We start from the raw sequence: 16,241 nt of genomic DNA, 5'->3' as shown, positions 1-16,241 counted from the left end.
CAAGGGTTGGTCTCGAGCATCAGATCTATGCTGGGCCACCAGGGTCACACATAGCAGGAGAGAGCGTGAGCCACCGACAGCTCACCATCGTCCACGATTGTCCCTGGTTCCGTGGCCCAATTGCTTCCTCCTCCTTTTCAGCTGAAATCGACGCTCCCGTTGTAAGCCAGAAAATAGCTTATCTCCTGAGTTTACGCCAACGAAACTCAGAAACGTGAGGAGTTAGGAGCCCAAGGTTGATTACTGCAAAGCAATAGGTCACAGTCGGATCGTTCCGCAAAACTGCAACCCTGCCTGGTGGGTCCAGGCAGTGGTATTTATAAAATTTCAAACAAAGCATTTCAATTTCCACCAGTCATATACATCGTTACCTCATTTCATGTTTAATACACGTGAGCGATAAGCACTGGCAATTTCTGCTGATTAAGTTCTGATTCTGTTACATTGTGTTAGTGTGCATGTTGGGAACCTGTGTTACGTGTGGTCATTTGCACCATGTAGCAACTTATGTTCTAGCTCTGAGCTGTATCTCTGTGGTTCACATATTAGCTGCATTTCTGCCCCAATGACACCTCAGCCCCAAAGAATGTGGGGATGGGGCAGAGACCCCCAATCTTGAGGAGCCGGGCTCTGCTGGGCCTCCCCACAGCGGCCGTGGGCCTCGCGGCCGCCTCCCAATACACATGATGTCACACATGCAATGTCACATGCACGCAACCAGTCCCCCCAATTTTGGGCGGAACTTGGCACCTCTGCCCCAGGCAGAGGTTTACTTCCTGTAAAGTGGGGCTTCCTGTTAGAGAGAAATACCACTACTACTACTACTACTACTAATTTATTTATACCCCGCCCATCCAGCTGGGTTTCCCCAGGCATTCTGGGCGACTCCCAACAGATTATAAACAGAATAAAACATCAAATATTAAAAACTCCCCTAAACAGAGCTGCCTTCAGTTGTCTTCTAAAAGTTCGATAGTTGTTTATTTCCTCGACATTGGAAAGGAGGGGGTTTCACAGGGCAGGTGCCACCACCAAGAAGGCCCTCTACCTGGTTCCCTGTAACCTCACAGAGAGGGAACTGCCAGAAGGCCCTCGGAGCTGGACCTCAATGTCCGGGCACAACGATGGGGGTGGAGACGCTCCTTCAGGTATACTGGACATTGCAGAGAGAGAGAGAGAGAGAGAGAGTGAAATATACTCGGAGTCAAGTGTGGATTTCATGCTCTTTATTCAGCTCATAGTCGTGAGGAATGCAGTTCCCCCAAAATGTCTGCTTTATATACACTATTTACACAATGGGCCCCACGTGATTGGCTAATTCCGGGATACTCCTGTATGCCAATCAGGTTGCGGATTCACTTCCACCTGGAGCTGGATTGGGTGGCTCCTGTAGACCAATCAGACTGCTGCATTCTGGATCCTATTGTTCTAGGACCAATCAGAATGCTGCATTCTGGATCCTATTGTTCTAGGACCAATCAGACTGCTGCATTTTGGATCCTATTCAACTCAGTACATAACAGAGAGGGGGCAGAGAGAGAGAGAGAGAGAGAGAATGAGTAGTGCCTTCCTAAAAGGGAAGATTTTCATTCATAACCCCCATTTGGAAGGTAGAGAGTTAATAATCGTAGAGTCCACCGGGCTCTTTTCGTGTTCTTAAAAACAACGAATAGAGTATATAGTAAATAAACGGCTGCTTTCCTTGGTTGTCGGTCACAACCGGAGCAAGAGGAGAAGGTCAAGGAGGCAAAAACACAAAGCGAAGATAATTACAGGCTCGTATCCTGTCCCCAGCAAGGGCAAACAAGCAGACCATAGTCCCCCCTTTCAGACTTTCTTATCTGGACCACGCGAATATTCATGCGAGGCTGCCTTGATTTCTCCGCTGCCAAAGCAAAGACGGCTCCAACACAGACCCATCTTTGTTCGCCGAGAAAGAGGTCTCTGCAGAAAGCCGCGGCGTGTAGTGGGTTTTAGAAGGGAGCGCAGCGTTCTTGCTTTCAGAGGAAGGGCCCCAAGCTCAGTTGGCAGGACACCTGCTTTGCATGCAGAAGGTTCAATCCCCGACTGCACCTCCTTCAACATGATTTCTCAAAACAAAATAGAAAATTCTTTCCAGTAGCACCTTATAATATAGACCAACTGAGTTTGTTCTTGGTATGAGCTTTCGTGTGCATGCACACGAAAGCTCATACCAAGAACAAACTCAGTTGGTCTCTAAGGTGCTACTGGAAAGAATTTTCTATTTTGTTTCGACTATGGCAGACCAACACGGCTACCCACCTGTAACTGGAACTATGATTTCTCAACATCAACTTCGTTGGACTGGTCGTGTGGTTCGGATGCCTGATTATTGTCTTCCAAAGCAACTACACCGAAGATCCCCTCAAGGCAAATCTTAAAAATTGCAGTGTAAGCACAGAAAATGGGGGAACGTGCCATTCACATTGTTCCTGACTTGAACCTAATCAGTGTTCTTACTCGTCAGACACCTTAGCTCTAAATCATTTAATTAGACAGCACCTATATGATATCGAGCGACAGAATAATTTGGCCACGATAAGGAAATTTTGGCCGTGGTATGATTATTTCCCACCTAGTCAATTTGATACGTTGCTGCCCTATTTGCAAAATTTAACAATTCCAAAATACCGACGCGCTTTCACTTGCGCAAGATTCAATATGCTGTGTAAATATATTTCGGTTTCAAAAAATTCCGCTGGAAAAAGAGTTATGTCCATGTGGAGATGGCAGTATTGAGTCAGTGGCTCATGTGCTTCTAGCTTGCAGTCTTTATAAAGATTTGAGGAATGAGGTTATTACCCCTCTACTATTATCCATGCCGGATCGCTCAACCCATTACTACTGTGTCCTTTCTCCTAGCAGATCAAAAAAAAAAATAGCAGGGGAAATTAGAATAAGGTTCTTGGTTATTGATGTAAAACACCAGAATGTATTTTGTACAGTTAAGTTTTTACCTCTATCTTCAGTACATTGTATTTTATTTTATTGCTATGGCTAGTGGCTGATTGGTTCAAAATTGGGAAAGGAGTACGACGAGGCTGTATATTGTCTCCCTGCTTATTTAACTTATATGCAGAATTCATCATGCGAAAGGCTGGGCTGGGTGAATCCCAAACCGGAATTAAGATTGCAGGAAGAAATATCAACAGCCTCAGAAATGCTGATGACACAACCTTGATGGCAGAAAGTGAGGAGGAATTAAAGAACCTTTTAATGAGGGTGAAAGAGGAGAGAGCAAATTATGGTCTGAAGCTCAACATCAAAAAAACTAAGATCATGGCCACTGGTCCCATCACCTCCTGGCAAATAGAAGGGGAAGAAATGGAGGGAGTGAGAGATTTTACTTTCATGGGCTCCATGATCACTGCAGATGGTGACAGCAGTCACAAAATTAGAAGACACCTGCTTCTTGGGAGAAAAGCAATGACAAACCTAGACAGCATCTTAAAAAGCAAAGACATCACCTTGCCGACAAAGGTCCGTATAGTTAAATCTATGGTTTTCCCAGTAGTGATGTATGGAAGTGAGAGCTGGACCATATAGAAGGCTGATCGCCGAAGAATCGATGCTTTTGAATTATGGTGCTGGAGGAGACTCTTGAGAGTCCCATGGACTGCAAGAAGATCAAGCCTATCCATTCTGAAGGAAATCAGCCCTGAGTGCTCACTGGAAGGACAGATCCTGAAGCTGAGGCTCCAGTACTTTGGCCACCTCATGAGAAGAGAAGACTCCCTGGAAAAGACCCTGATGTTGGGAAAGATGGAGGGCACAAGGAGAAGGGGACGACAGAGGACGAGATGGTGGGACAGTGTTCTCAAAGCTACCAACATGGGAGGCAGTGGAAGACAGGAGTGCCTGGTGTGCTCTGGTCCATGGGATCACGAAGAGTCGGACACGACTAAACGACAACAGTGGCTGATGCAAATAAAGATACTTCTGATTCTGATTCACTTTAGCTGTAATGATCACGGACTGTAACTTTTGCATCTCATTGCCATTCAACACCCACCATGTGATTCTCTGCCCCCCCACACACCCTTGGAATAAAGGCCAGACAAGATTTAACTTCCTCCTGCATCTGACCAAAGTGGAATCGAGTGCATAAAAGCTTATTATGCTGCCACCAATGTGCTCATCTTTGAGATGGCACAAGACCCTTAGCTATTTTCTCCACAGCTGCCCTTCTGGAAATTCATAGAGCAACATCTGTCTTCCAGGCCGGACGTCCCATCTTCGCCTTTTTTTGTTTCTGCAAGCGTTTCAGTTTATAACTTGTTCTGCTTTTTAAGAAACCCGCTTTTCCGCTTCCTCTTCAATCATGCGAACACTCAGCGGATGCTGACTCTTGACTATATATATGTGGCATGTCTTTTATTATTATCCTTATTCCTTCTTGGAAACAACCTCATCTGGCAAAGGGCCCCTGCATCTCAACGGCCAGGCTGCCTATCTGCCCAGACCATCTGCAGCAGAAAACGTCCCTTCCGCAGAAATGATGAGGGGTCATAATTCTTGCTGTTGCAACACAGATGCCAACCTGCCTCTTGGCTTCAGAGGTGGCAGGTTCACTGGAGGGGAAATTGCACTAGTGCATTCTCGACTAGACTCGGATTTTAGGAGGAATAAGAGATAGACGCATGGGCCTTGCCACCCCCCTAACCTCCAGTTTCTTCCCTGAATCTCCCAGTTCATAGGAACACGGGAAGCTGCGCTTAGGCTCAGGAATGAGCCAGCAATAAATCACACCCAACAATGGGAGTTAACTCTTCATTAGCCCAAATGGTCTGAGCAGAAATGCCAGACCTAATGAGGACAGCAACTCATCTCCAGCAAACTACAACTCCCAGAGTTCTTTGGGGGAACCCATGACTTCTTGAAATGGAATCCACCAACCGTTGGCCTCCTCACCAGTCCAGCAGCCACCGTGAAATATACTCGGAGTCCAGTGTGAATTTCATGCTCTTTATTCAGCTCATAGTAGTGAGGAATGCAGTTCCCCCAAAACGTTTGCTTTATATACACTATTTACACAATGGGCCCCACGTGATTGGCTAATTCCGGGATACTCCTGTATGCCAATCAGAGTGCAGATTCACTTCCACCTGGAGCTGGATTGGGTGGCTCCTGCGGACCAATCAGACTGCTGCAATCTCAATCCTATTGTTCTGGGACCAATCAGACTGCTGCAATCTCAATCCTATTGTTCTGGGACCAGTCAGACTGCTGCAATCTCAATCCTATTGTTCTGGGACCAGTCAGACTGCTGCAATCTCAATCCTATTGTTCTAAGACATATCAGACTGCTGCATTTTGGATCCTATTCAACTCAGTACATAACACACCCGCTTCATCCACAGATGGAAAGGCCCGGAGAAACCTGTTTGCCGTGCTTCTTAACCCCCACTCAGCTGTCCTTGATGGCAGCAGCGGTCCCTGCTTTCCAGGCCTTGGGTGAACCCAGGCGAAGTCTAAATGCAGCCGCTTCATTACAGTGTAAAGAGCGGAACAAATGCAGACTTAATCGCTCCTTGTTCTTTCCGTCTTCTTCCTTTCCCTATGTTTACACACCCGTCACTTCAATCATTTAGTGGTGCATTAAAATTGAGAGAGAGAGAGAGAGAGAGAGAGAGAGAGAGAGAGAGAGAGAGAGAGAGAACGAACAACCTCTTTGGAGTGAAATGCTGCTGGGAAAGCAAATCTCTTTTTTATGTTGTAAGAAAAAATCTGCCCTTATTCCCTTATAGGATACACAAGAGCCCTTGTGAAGTCCTTTTGCAGGTTCTCCATCGTTAGGAGTAAAAAAACAGAGGCCAACCAGAGAATAATTAGAAGCAAAGCAGCTAGTAAGCTCGATCTTTATTGTTCTGTTGCAACAGGGTCCCTTCCTCACACACAGGTGAGCAGGGAAGAAGAACCCCAAAGGGCTGCCTGTCCTTAAAAAGACATTTCAAAAAAATCCCCCCTTGGAGTCTGCCCCACCCCCAGAAACCTCACACATACATCACAGAAGAGCTGCAGCCCCAAGCCCATCCCCCAGATACTATCACACCGACATCACACAGATACTATGCCAGATACTACATCCACAGATACTACATCCCAGATACTACGCACCTACATCACAATGTAGCTACATCACACATTTCTCAGTAGCCTGGCCATTCCTTTGAGATGGTAATTGTTAAGTTGTGGGTGGACACAGCAGACGACACAGTGATTTCCAAGCAGCTCTTATTTATTCTCAGGCTGGAACAGAAGTGAGTTGAAGAGCTCAGCAGCCTGCTTATATAGAACTCAGCTACAAGCAACAGTAACTACTTTCTGTAGTTACCCAATCCCTGAACATCACTTTTCAATCCTTCATTTGCATGTGCAGACCTGAGTGAAAACAGCAGCAGAATGAACTATATACACACACCCCTAGTGGCCTAGGGTGAGAACTTCAATACATAACAGTAATCTTCTTTAAATCCGGGGACAATTAAATCCCTCACCCCTCCTTCCTTGCAGAGACCCATTTTGGTAAAAATTTGGTCAGCTTTGAGAGTCAAAATGCTGTCAAACCTGTCTTCCTGTGCTGCTTCAAACACGTGGCCTTGTTTGCTTGGAACACTTACGAACATTTATTATATATATATATATATGAAAGACCTTAATTTCTTACAACATTTACAAAAAGACAACAACATTTCCCCTGTTTGTACCTCGATGCTTCCCCCAGCTTCATGTTTTGCGTCACTTTATTTGCATGCTACCTTTCCATTGTTAAAACTATTGGTGGCAAGCGGGGGGGGGGGGATAGGCATAAAAGGAGAATTCCTGGATGCCAGGATCCAAGTTTTTGGTGAGAGAACCCCAGAAGAGATGTAAAATCACGAAATATGCAACAAAATAAAGCATGGAAATACAGGCTGTTAGACTTTTAAAATATGATCAAGCACCTTCCAGAGTTCCCCTCCCACAGAAAAAGACCACACATTCGCTAAGTTCAAAATTGATTTACTTACAAACACTTCAAAGGTCAGGTTCATGTGCTTTCCCACACATCAGTCAGAAAACGCGGGCCGTAAAATTTGGCTTCGTTTCCTAAATTACTGGTATAGGAACTCAAGAGTGGCTTGTGAAAGCCATGCAGTCTGAGCTGCAGCATCCAGCTCAAAGCCTCTTCACATTCTGAACTTCTCTGGCTGACTGACAGTATAACCATAGACTTTTTATCTTCCTCTCAAGGTGAAGGGAAGTGACCTAGCCAAGCCTGGCAGGACAGCTTACTCTGTGGTATTAACCCCTTCATGCATTAATTAGACTTAAGCATGTTGGTTAGATGAGGCTGGTTATACCACAAAAACCATGTCAAAGCAGCTTACAACATGAAAATAAATTACACAATTTCAAAAGCAGCCATAAAAATTGGCAAAACACACCAAAAAGTACACAAAATTGAACAATTTCCACATAAATCATAATAAGATTTAAAGATAAATATTCCCAAAAATCATGATTTTTGTATATGACTTAGATATTTTTTTAATAGTAAGTCTGCTGCCCAATTAATCGGAGGTACCTTTCAAAATATTTATTTTTTGAAATTCATCAGTTTTAATTTTAAAATCAACCAGTTAATTGATTAAACACTGTGGGTAGTGGGTGGTGTTTTTTTTAAAAAAAGAAAAACGGTGAATTAATTGGGGATCAAATTGACCCCAGCCACAAATTTATAAAGTGCTTTCTATTGATCCTGCAAGTGCTCACTATTTTTTGGTCTCCTGTAATGGACGGCATTTGAGTAAAGCAAATCCTTTTAAATAAACAGCCAACTTTGTATTGGGTAATGCAAAAATAATTACTGGGAGGCAGCAATTTAGCATTTTGGACCACAGACATTAATCACGCGGTGTTAGCAAGACTGTTTTCTTTTGGTTTTATAACCCTCTTCGTTGTTCCAGCCCTTCTGGGGTTTGTAAAAGCTCCAGAAATAGCTCTGAGGACGGACTCTGAAGCCTTCCGCAGCTTGTGGGAACAAGGTGAGTTCTTGCCCTTTCGTGGTCTTTTGTCCTCCCAGACTTTGAGCATTAAAAAAAAAGCTTAGAAGTTCCTCTTTAGCAAAATAGCAGCAGTCAAATAATTTGGGTTTTGCTGGCTGATCTCAGGGTGGATTTCTCCATTTTCCATAGAGGTGTTTGGAAATAGCTTTGTGTATGCAGAACTAGCGTGATGACTGTTGTGTATTGATTCAAGGGTTATCATATCTGTATTACTATTGTCTGTATTCACATTAGGGGAAAGTAACTGCCTTCCTGTTCCAGAAGGAACAGCTACTATTGGTTCATTCAAGTTGCTGCATTTGGATCCTCAGTCTTTTTGGTTCCCACCAAAAGGCAGCTTTGTACTTGCTTGTTCCCTCCAAAATGTATCCTTTCTAGCCAGTCTTTCTGTCCCTATAAATGTAGCATCCCTCTCCTCAGTTCCCCAGTCTTGTTTATCTGAATAAAGAGTGTTACATGAAGAAGCTGTCTCCTGCCTGCTATGTCAGATCTGAAATCACTTGCTGAATCACGATCCCCACGTTACAACAATGCTACAAACAGATTATTCAGGACTGCAGCACCTAAGCACTTCTGTGGGGAGGCGCACCGATTAGGGGCTGCCACAGACAAGGCCCTCTCCTGCTGCCCCAAGCAGACTGCAGCTTCTGAGTGTAATGGATCTATTAAAATGGGCCCCCTCTTGGCTGATCTTTTTTTTTTTTTGGTGTTTTTTTCCAAAAAAATAATTTTTATTTGAGTTACAGGTGGGTAGCCGTGTTGGTCTGCCATAGTCAAAACAAAATAAAAAATTCTTTCCAGTAGCACCTTAGAGACCAACTAAGTTTGTTCTTGGTATGACCTTTCGTGTGTATCTGAAGAAGTGTGCATGCACACAAAAGCTCATACCAAGAACAAACTTAGTTGGTCTCTAAGGTGCTACTGGAAAGAATTTTTTATTTAATTTTTATTTTGTTTTACAAGTGAAGAGTTATAACATTACCAAGTAAATATCCACATTAAGAGATTTCTCCAAATCTCCAGACTTCCCCCCCCCCCATGGGACTTATTGTCAACATTTTCAACTGCATATTATTTCAGAATCCATTTTTTTATATCTCTCCATATCGTCCATATTTGCTACATTACAAGTGTTATTAAAATCCTGCCAATGCGTTCACCTGCTGACAGTGGTCTCCTAAATAAATTATAAGTGTATCCCATTCTTTCTTAAAGTGTTTGTCTTCGTGGTTCCTGAGCTTTCCTGTCAGTTTTGCCATTTCATTGTAGTCCATCAGCTTGGTTTGCCATTTCTCTCTGGAATAAACTTTGTCTTCTTTCTATTTCTGGGTTAGCAGCATCCGTGCAGCTGTTGCCGCATAAATAAAAAGTCTTTTCTGCTCCTTTGGACTATCAGAACGGATTAATTTCGTAAGTCAAGGTGCCACTGTACCTACAATTCTTAATACAAAGGCTTCTGGGTTGTTTTTTTCCCAAATAAACATTATTTTTTTAAATAAAAAGTTCAATTCATTATATATCATTTCCCAGAATGCTTTTATTACTTTACACAGCCACCTCGTTCATCCTCAATACGGTTCTTTTATCATTTTTATACTTTTTGGTAAACTGTCTCCTTTTTAGTTACAGCTAGGTAGCCTTGTTGGTCTGCCATAGTCCTACACCAAAGGATAAATGGACATAAATCTGATACCAGGAATCACAAGACAGAGAAACCAGTAGGAGAACACTTCAATCTCCCAGGATATTCTATAAAAGATCTCAAAGTAGCTGTCTTAATACAAAGGAATTGCAAAAATAGACTGGAAAGAGAAGTGGCTGAATTGCAACTAATCACCAAACTTAAAACCATGGAGAGACCTGGTCTGAACAAAGACATTGGATTCTAATCTCATTATACATGACATAGCCATCTTTAGCCATCTCAACTCTTGCCTTTCCCTGTAAGACCCTGTAATAATTGCAGTCGTTAACAGTTGTCAACAGGTTTTCCACACCTACCAGCCGATCACCCATTCCCACCACCAGGACCGGTGCTAGGGTTTCTTGCGCCCTAGGCGAGACCACCTTCTGGCGCCGCCCGCCGCCAAAGCCTGTTTTAGCGGGAGGTGGGGGGTGGTGGAGAGGCAAGCAGCAGTTTCTCCACTGCAGCGGAGAAACTGCTGCTTGCCCGTCCCACCCTCGCCCCCCCGCCCAAGCCTGCTTTAGCGAGAGCCGGGGGGTGGTGTAGGGAGCAAGCAGCACCTCTCCGCTACAGCGGAGAAGCTGCTGCTATCCCATCCCGCCCCCACCCCCCGCCCAAGCCTGGCCAGCGCCCCCTCCATTTTGGCGCCCTAGGCAATTGCCTATTTCGCCTTAATGGATGCACCGGCCCTGTCCACCACCCTTCTGGGTAATACCCCTCCCCACTCCCTCACTATATTTAAGGGTCTGGTGACTTCCGTTTCAGTGTATCTGAAGAAGTGTGCATGCACACGAAAGCTCATACCATTTTATGGGCTTATAGCCGCAATAAATTAGAATTAGAATTTGAATTTGAAAGCTCATACCAAGAACAAACTCAGTTGGTCTCTAAGATGCTACTGGAAGGAATTTTTAATTTTATTTTGTTTTGTCTCCTTTTTAGTTAATCATTACCTTTTTCTTTCTGTTTTTAACTTAAGTACCATAAATTATTTTGCAGAAGTTAATGGAAAAGAAGTCCAAGCATTAATTCGAGGGCACAGCTTTTTAAGATATTCTCTTTATTTTAACCATTCTTTTTGGATTTTTTGCTTGGTTTAACCCCTGATTGCCTCTGTCAATCTGGCCAGTTCAATATACAGTGGTACCTCGGGTTAAATACGCTTCAGGTTAAGAACTCCGCTTAAGAACAGAAATCGTGCTCTGGCGGCGCAGCGACAGCAAGAGGCCCCATTAGCTAAAGTGGTGCTTCAGGTTAAGAACAGTTTCAGGTTAAGAACGGACCTCCAGAACGAATTACCGTATATACGTGAGTATAAGCCGACGCAAATATAAGCCGAGGCACCTAATTTGACCACAAAAAAACTGGGAAAACTTATTGACTTAAGCATAAGCCGAGGGTGGGAAATGCAGCAGCTACTGGTAAATTTCAAAAATAAAAATAAATACCAATAAAAGGCTTGGAAAGAAAGGGTGTCTTACAGGGAGGGCTCAGGGGGCAAGGGGGCATATTGTGGGTACATTTCAGGGGGCAAGGGGAATATATTGGGAAGGTTTCGGGGGGGAGGGGGCAGATTCTAGGATGGATTAAGGGGTGCGTGGGGCATATTTAGGAAGGGCATCAGGGGCAAGGGGGCATATTCTGGGAAAGTTTCAGGGTGGGTAATTTCTAGGGTGGGCAGAGCTGGGATGGGCAGGGGTTAAGAGGGAAGGGTTGGAAAGAAAGGGTCTCTTTACAGGGAGGGCTCAGGGGGAGGGGGCATATTTAGGCAGGAATTAAGGGAGCAGATTCTGGGAAGGTTTCAGGGGTTGATAGTTTCAGGGTGGGCAGTTTCTATGGCGGACTGAGCTGGGATGGGATGGGGGCAAAAGCAACAGGCTCTCTGGGGCTGAGCCGGCTCGCGCGCCTGCTCGATACTCGTCCTCCTCCTGCTCCCGCTGCCCCCGTCGCTACCTCTGTTCCCCTTCGGGGAGAAGGGACGGGAGGAGGAGGAAGAGGCGATCCTCGCACAGAGCAGTGACTGCTCTGTGCAAGGCATCGGAAAGGAAAAAGCATTGAGGAGCACTTTCTCCCTGTTTTTCCCTCCCTAATGCCTTGCGCAGAGCAGGCACAGGATCAGAGAGTCTCAGCGCAGCGGTTCTCCAATCCCTCGCTGCTGTGCGTGCTCTGCGCAAGGCATGGGAAGAGAAAAGCGGCCAGGAACGCTTTCTCCCCACTTTCCCCTCCCTGCAGGACGAGGGATCAGAGAGCAGTCACAGATGCGGGATCGGCAGGGCAGGGGAGACAAGCAGCAAGAAAGGATCCCTTTCTTGCCGCTTGTCCCTCTGCAGCCACCCGCTTCACCCGAGTATAAGCCGAGGGCGGCTTTTTCAGCCCAAAAAAATGAGCTGAAAAAGTCGGCTTATACTCAGGTATATACGGTAAGTATTTAATCCAAGGTATCACTTGAGTGCTCACTAGAAGGACAGATCCTGAAGTTGAGGCTCCAGTACTTTGGCCACCTCATGAGAAGAGAAGACTCCCTGGAAAAGACCCTGATGTTGGGAAAGATGGAGGGCACAAGGAGAAGGGGACGACAGAGGATGAGATGGTTGGACAGTGTTCTCGAAGCTACTAACATGAGTTTGGCCAAACTGCGGGAGGCAGTGAAGGATAGGCGTGCCTGGCGTACTCTGGTCCATGGGGTCACGAAGAGTCGGACACGACTGAACGACTGAACAACAACAACAACCACTGTAATCAAATAAATTGTCTTCCCATTCTTTTTTTGTCGGGTGTATTTCTTTCCCCCAATTTTTGGCAATTAGTGTTCTCGCCGCTCCCATGGCGTAAAGGAATATTTTCTTATTTTCTCTGGCAATATCTCATCTGACAGATCGATCCGGTACTTGATTAGCTTTCTCTTAGGGAGCACTGGCATTTCTCGAAAGGTGACCTGTTTTGCTTTCAAGAGCGGCAAATTAAAATGGAAACGTTTGCAGGGATGGCGAGTTAAATCCTTCAGTGGAGCAAATCTTTAATTGGACAGAATGCCTAGTTTGTACAAGAGAACGGGTCTTTTCTGTGGTGGCTCCCCGATGGTGGAATGCTCTCCCCAGAGAGGCCCCCCCCGAAACATCATGTATTTAGGCAATAGGCAAAAACATTCCTCTTTGCCTAGGCCTATGACTATTAAACAATCTATGGCCTTTAAAGGGTGGGCGAATGGGCTGCTATTATAAAGACTATTTTATTGTTGGGCTGTCAGTCTGTATACTTTTTAAAAGGTAAAGGACCCCTGACAATTAAGTCCAGTCACGAATGACTCTGGGGTTGCGGCGCTCATCTCGCTTTACTGGCCGAGGGAGCCGACGTTTGTCCGCAGACAGTTTTTCAAGGTCATGTGGCCAGCATGACTAAGCCGCTTCTGGCGAAACCAGAGCAGCGCACGGAAACGCCGTTTACCTTCCCACCGGAGTGGTACCTATTTATCTACTTGCACTTTGATTTGCTTTCGAACTGCTAGGTGGGCAGGAGCTGGGACCGAGCAACGGGAGCTCATCCCGTCGCGGGGATTCGAACCGCCAACCTTCTGATCGGCAAGCCCAAGAGGCTCAGTGGTTTAAACCACAGCGCCACCCGCACTTTTTACTATGTTTTTATTATATTTTTTATCATTGATGTTTTGTGATGTGTTTCTAATGTTGTACACTGCCCTGGGATCTTTTGCTTAAAGGGTGGCATATAAACTGAACCAACCAACCAACCAACCAACCAACAAATAAATAAATAATAGTTTTAACAATTATTTTAACTGTGCAACGTGTTTTGCTTTATGTATCTTGCTTTGCGATGGCTGTGCAATCAAACAAATAACAACAGCCTGCTATTTCCTAGGGAAGAGCATATGAACAGAATTTTAGGGCAGGAATCCCGCTTTTATAATTAAAGCAGACCTTTGTGAAAGTAAACTTCAGCCAGGGGAAAGAACGCCGCCTAAAATGGCATCTTTGCTTCCGTTAACCAAATAAAAACATTTTCCCGCTTTTGCTTTTCCGAAAAATCAATACACTTGATGCCTGAGAAAGAAATTAATCCTCGGGCTCAGAACAATTTTTTAATTGCATCCTTGCCATTGATTTGTACCTGGCTAGTTCAGAAGATTTTAGAAGAAGCAATTAATACTTGTTAAAGCTTGCAGTTAGTCCTGGATGCCTCCTCCTCCCCGGTTCCTTCCCCCTTGATTAATTAGTGCAAATTCTCCCTAATCGGCCAAAAATGTGTGTCTGCACATTGCTGCTCTGTTCCTACTGAAGTTTAACAAAGTTCAAACTGCTGATGGGTGGTTCAGGAATAAAACTGCTAGCACATTTGCAGAGCTAAGCAGGGTCCGGTATGGTTTCAGTTTGGATGGGGGGCTGAATGTTCGAGATCCCTGCCTTGCAAGGGGTTGTACTAACTACAGCAGGGGTCAGCAAACTTTTTCAGCAGGGGGCCGGTCCACCGTCCCTCACACCTTGTGGGGGGCCGGACTATATTTGGAAAAAGAAAATAAATGAACGAATTCCTATGCCCCACAAATAACCCAAAGATGCATTTTAAATAAAAGGACACATTCTGCTCATGTAAAAACACTAGGCAGGCCCCACAAATAACTCAGAGATGCATCCTCTATACTAAAGTGCAAGTGTCTCTGCGTCCAGTCCATGGGATTGCGCTACTGCGCATGTGCCCCACGGACAGCCGTTGGGACTTGGAGCGCAGAGACTTCGGGCGGCTGGGCGAAACTGTTGAAGCGGCGGGTGTGTGCTCGCCAGTGCTGTCAAGTATCCCGTTTTCCCCGGGATTCTCCCTTATTTCAAGCAGTTTCCCGCTGCTCTCCCTTATTTTTTATTTCCCTTAAATTTCCCGTTTTTAATGGAAGCAGCTCCTCCCCTGCTGGCCAGGGACTGGGTGGGAAGACCTCGCCTACTTGGAGAGAAAAGCCTCAGCCCTCAAAGCAAGTGGGAGCCGTTTCCCGTGCTTACAGGGGGGTGTATTCCTCCCCCTGCACCAGCCCCTATCCGTTGCCCCCGAGCCCCTCAGCCGGCCAATAGGGTTAGCTGGCGGGCGGAGCCTGGCTGCCTTTGAGCAGCTGCTGCTTCCTGTCCTGTTTTGATGGGATCAGACAAGAAGACGATGGGGCTCCGTCGCGCGGAGCACATGGCTGCCCTCCTCTTTGCCCGAGCCCGCTTGGAGTTTACATTGCTGCTCCGCCCACTTTTGCTTCTGGCTCCGCCCACCACCGACATGTGACTGTCCCCGGGATAGGTGAGACTGCTGATCCCTTATTTTCAAATCCGAAACTTGACAGCTATGGCGCTCGCGTGGACTTACTTCTAAGCGGCAGCGGCCGTTACAAGTGGTGGCAGGCGAGCGATGTCAAGCGAGAGCTGCTCGGTTGTTAGAAAAAAAAAAAACCCGAGATAAGCGAGAGCCGCTCAGTCAGCTCTGCGCATGTCCCCGACGTTGCTAGGGCAACCCTTTGACCACATATGTTCTAGCGCCTGTTAATTTAACAGGGTTAATGTACTAGTTTTAAATAAAAGGACACATTCTACTCATGTAAAAACACGCTGATTCCCGGATTGAGAAGGCGATTGGGCCGGATCTGGCCCCCGGGCCTTGGTTTGCCTATCCATAAACTGTATGACTCTTGGGGTCCCTTCCAACTCTAGAGTTCTATGAACAATCTGCTTATGGAAGCAGAAGGCCTTTGTGATTGGGAGGGATATAATGGGGCAACTGTGCTGGGCCCCAAACATAGAGGGGCCACACCACCGAGAATAAATCGGTGTTCCAGCTGGTTCTCACCATCTGGGTCCTTTGTCCTACCCCTCATGGAGATGTCTCCTTTCCACCTGCTAAAGGTAAAGGTAAAAAGGGACCCCTGATCATTAGGTCCAGTGGTGGACGACTCTGGGGTTGTGGCACTCATCTCGTGTTACTGGCCGAGGGAGCCAGCGTACAGCTTCCGGTTCATGTGGCCAGCATGACTAAGCCATTTCTGGCGAGCCAAAGCAGCGCATGGAAACGCCGTTTACCTTCCCGCTGGAGCGGTACCTACTTGCACTTTGACGTGCTTTCGAACTGCTAGGTTGGCAGGCACAGGGACCGAGCAATGGGAGTTCACCCTGTTGTGGGGATTCGAACCGCCGACCTTCTGATCAGCAAGCCCTAGCCTCTGTGGTTTAACCCACAGCGCTGCCCGCGTCCCTTTCCTTCTCCTTTCCACCTGCTAGGGCTGGATTAAACCTTTAGAGGCACACAGCACTTAACATATTTTGGTGCCCCCCCCCTAATAAAATGCTATTTTTTCAAAACGAAACCTACAGTAAGGTGGAAAGTAATGTTTCTTTTTGCAGACTTCCACTTTAATTAGATTTGAATAAAATTCTCCTCCTTTTACTAATTGCAAAGTCTTTGGTCAGATCCTCAGAACTAAATTCACGTAACACATCTGCTTCCAT

Source organism: Lacerta agilis, chromosome 4, assembly GCF_009819535.1.
Source record: "Lacerta agilis isolate rLacAgi1 chromosome 4, rLacAgi1.pri, whole genome shotgun sequence".
Lineage (NCBI taxonomy): Eukaryota > Metazoa > Chordata > Lepidosauria > Squamata > Lacertidae > Lacerta > Lacerta agilis.
This window is presented reverse-complemented; position numbering follows the sequence as displayed.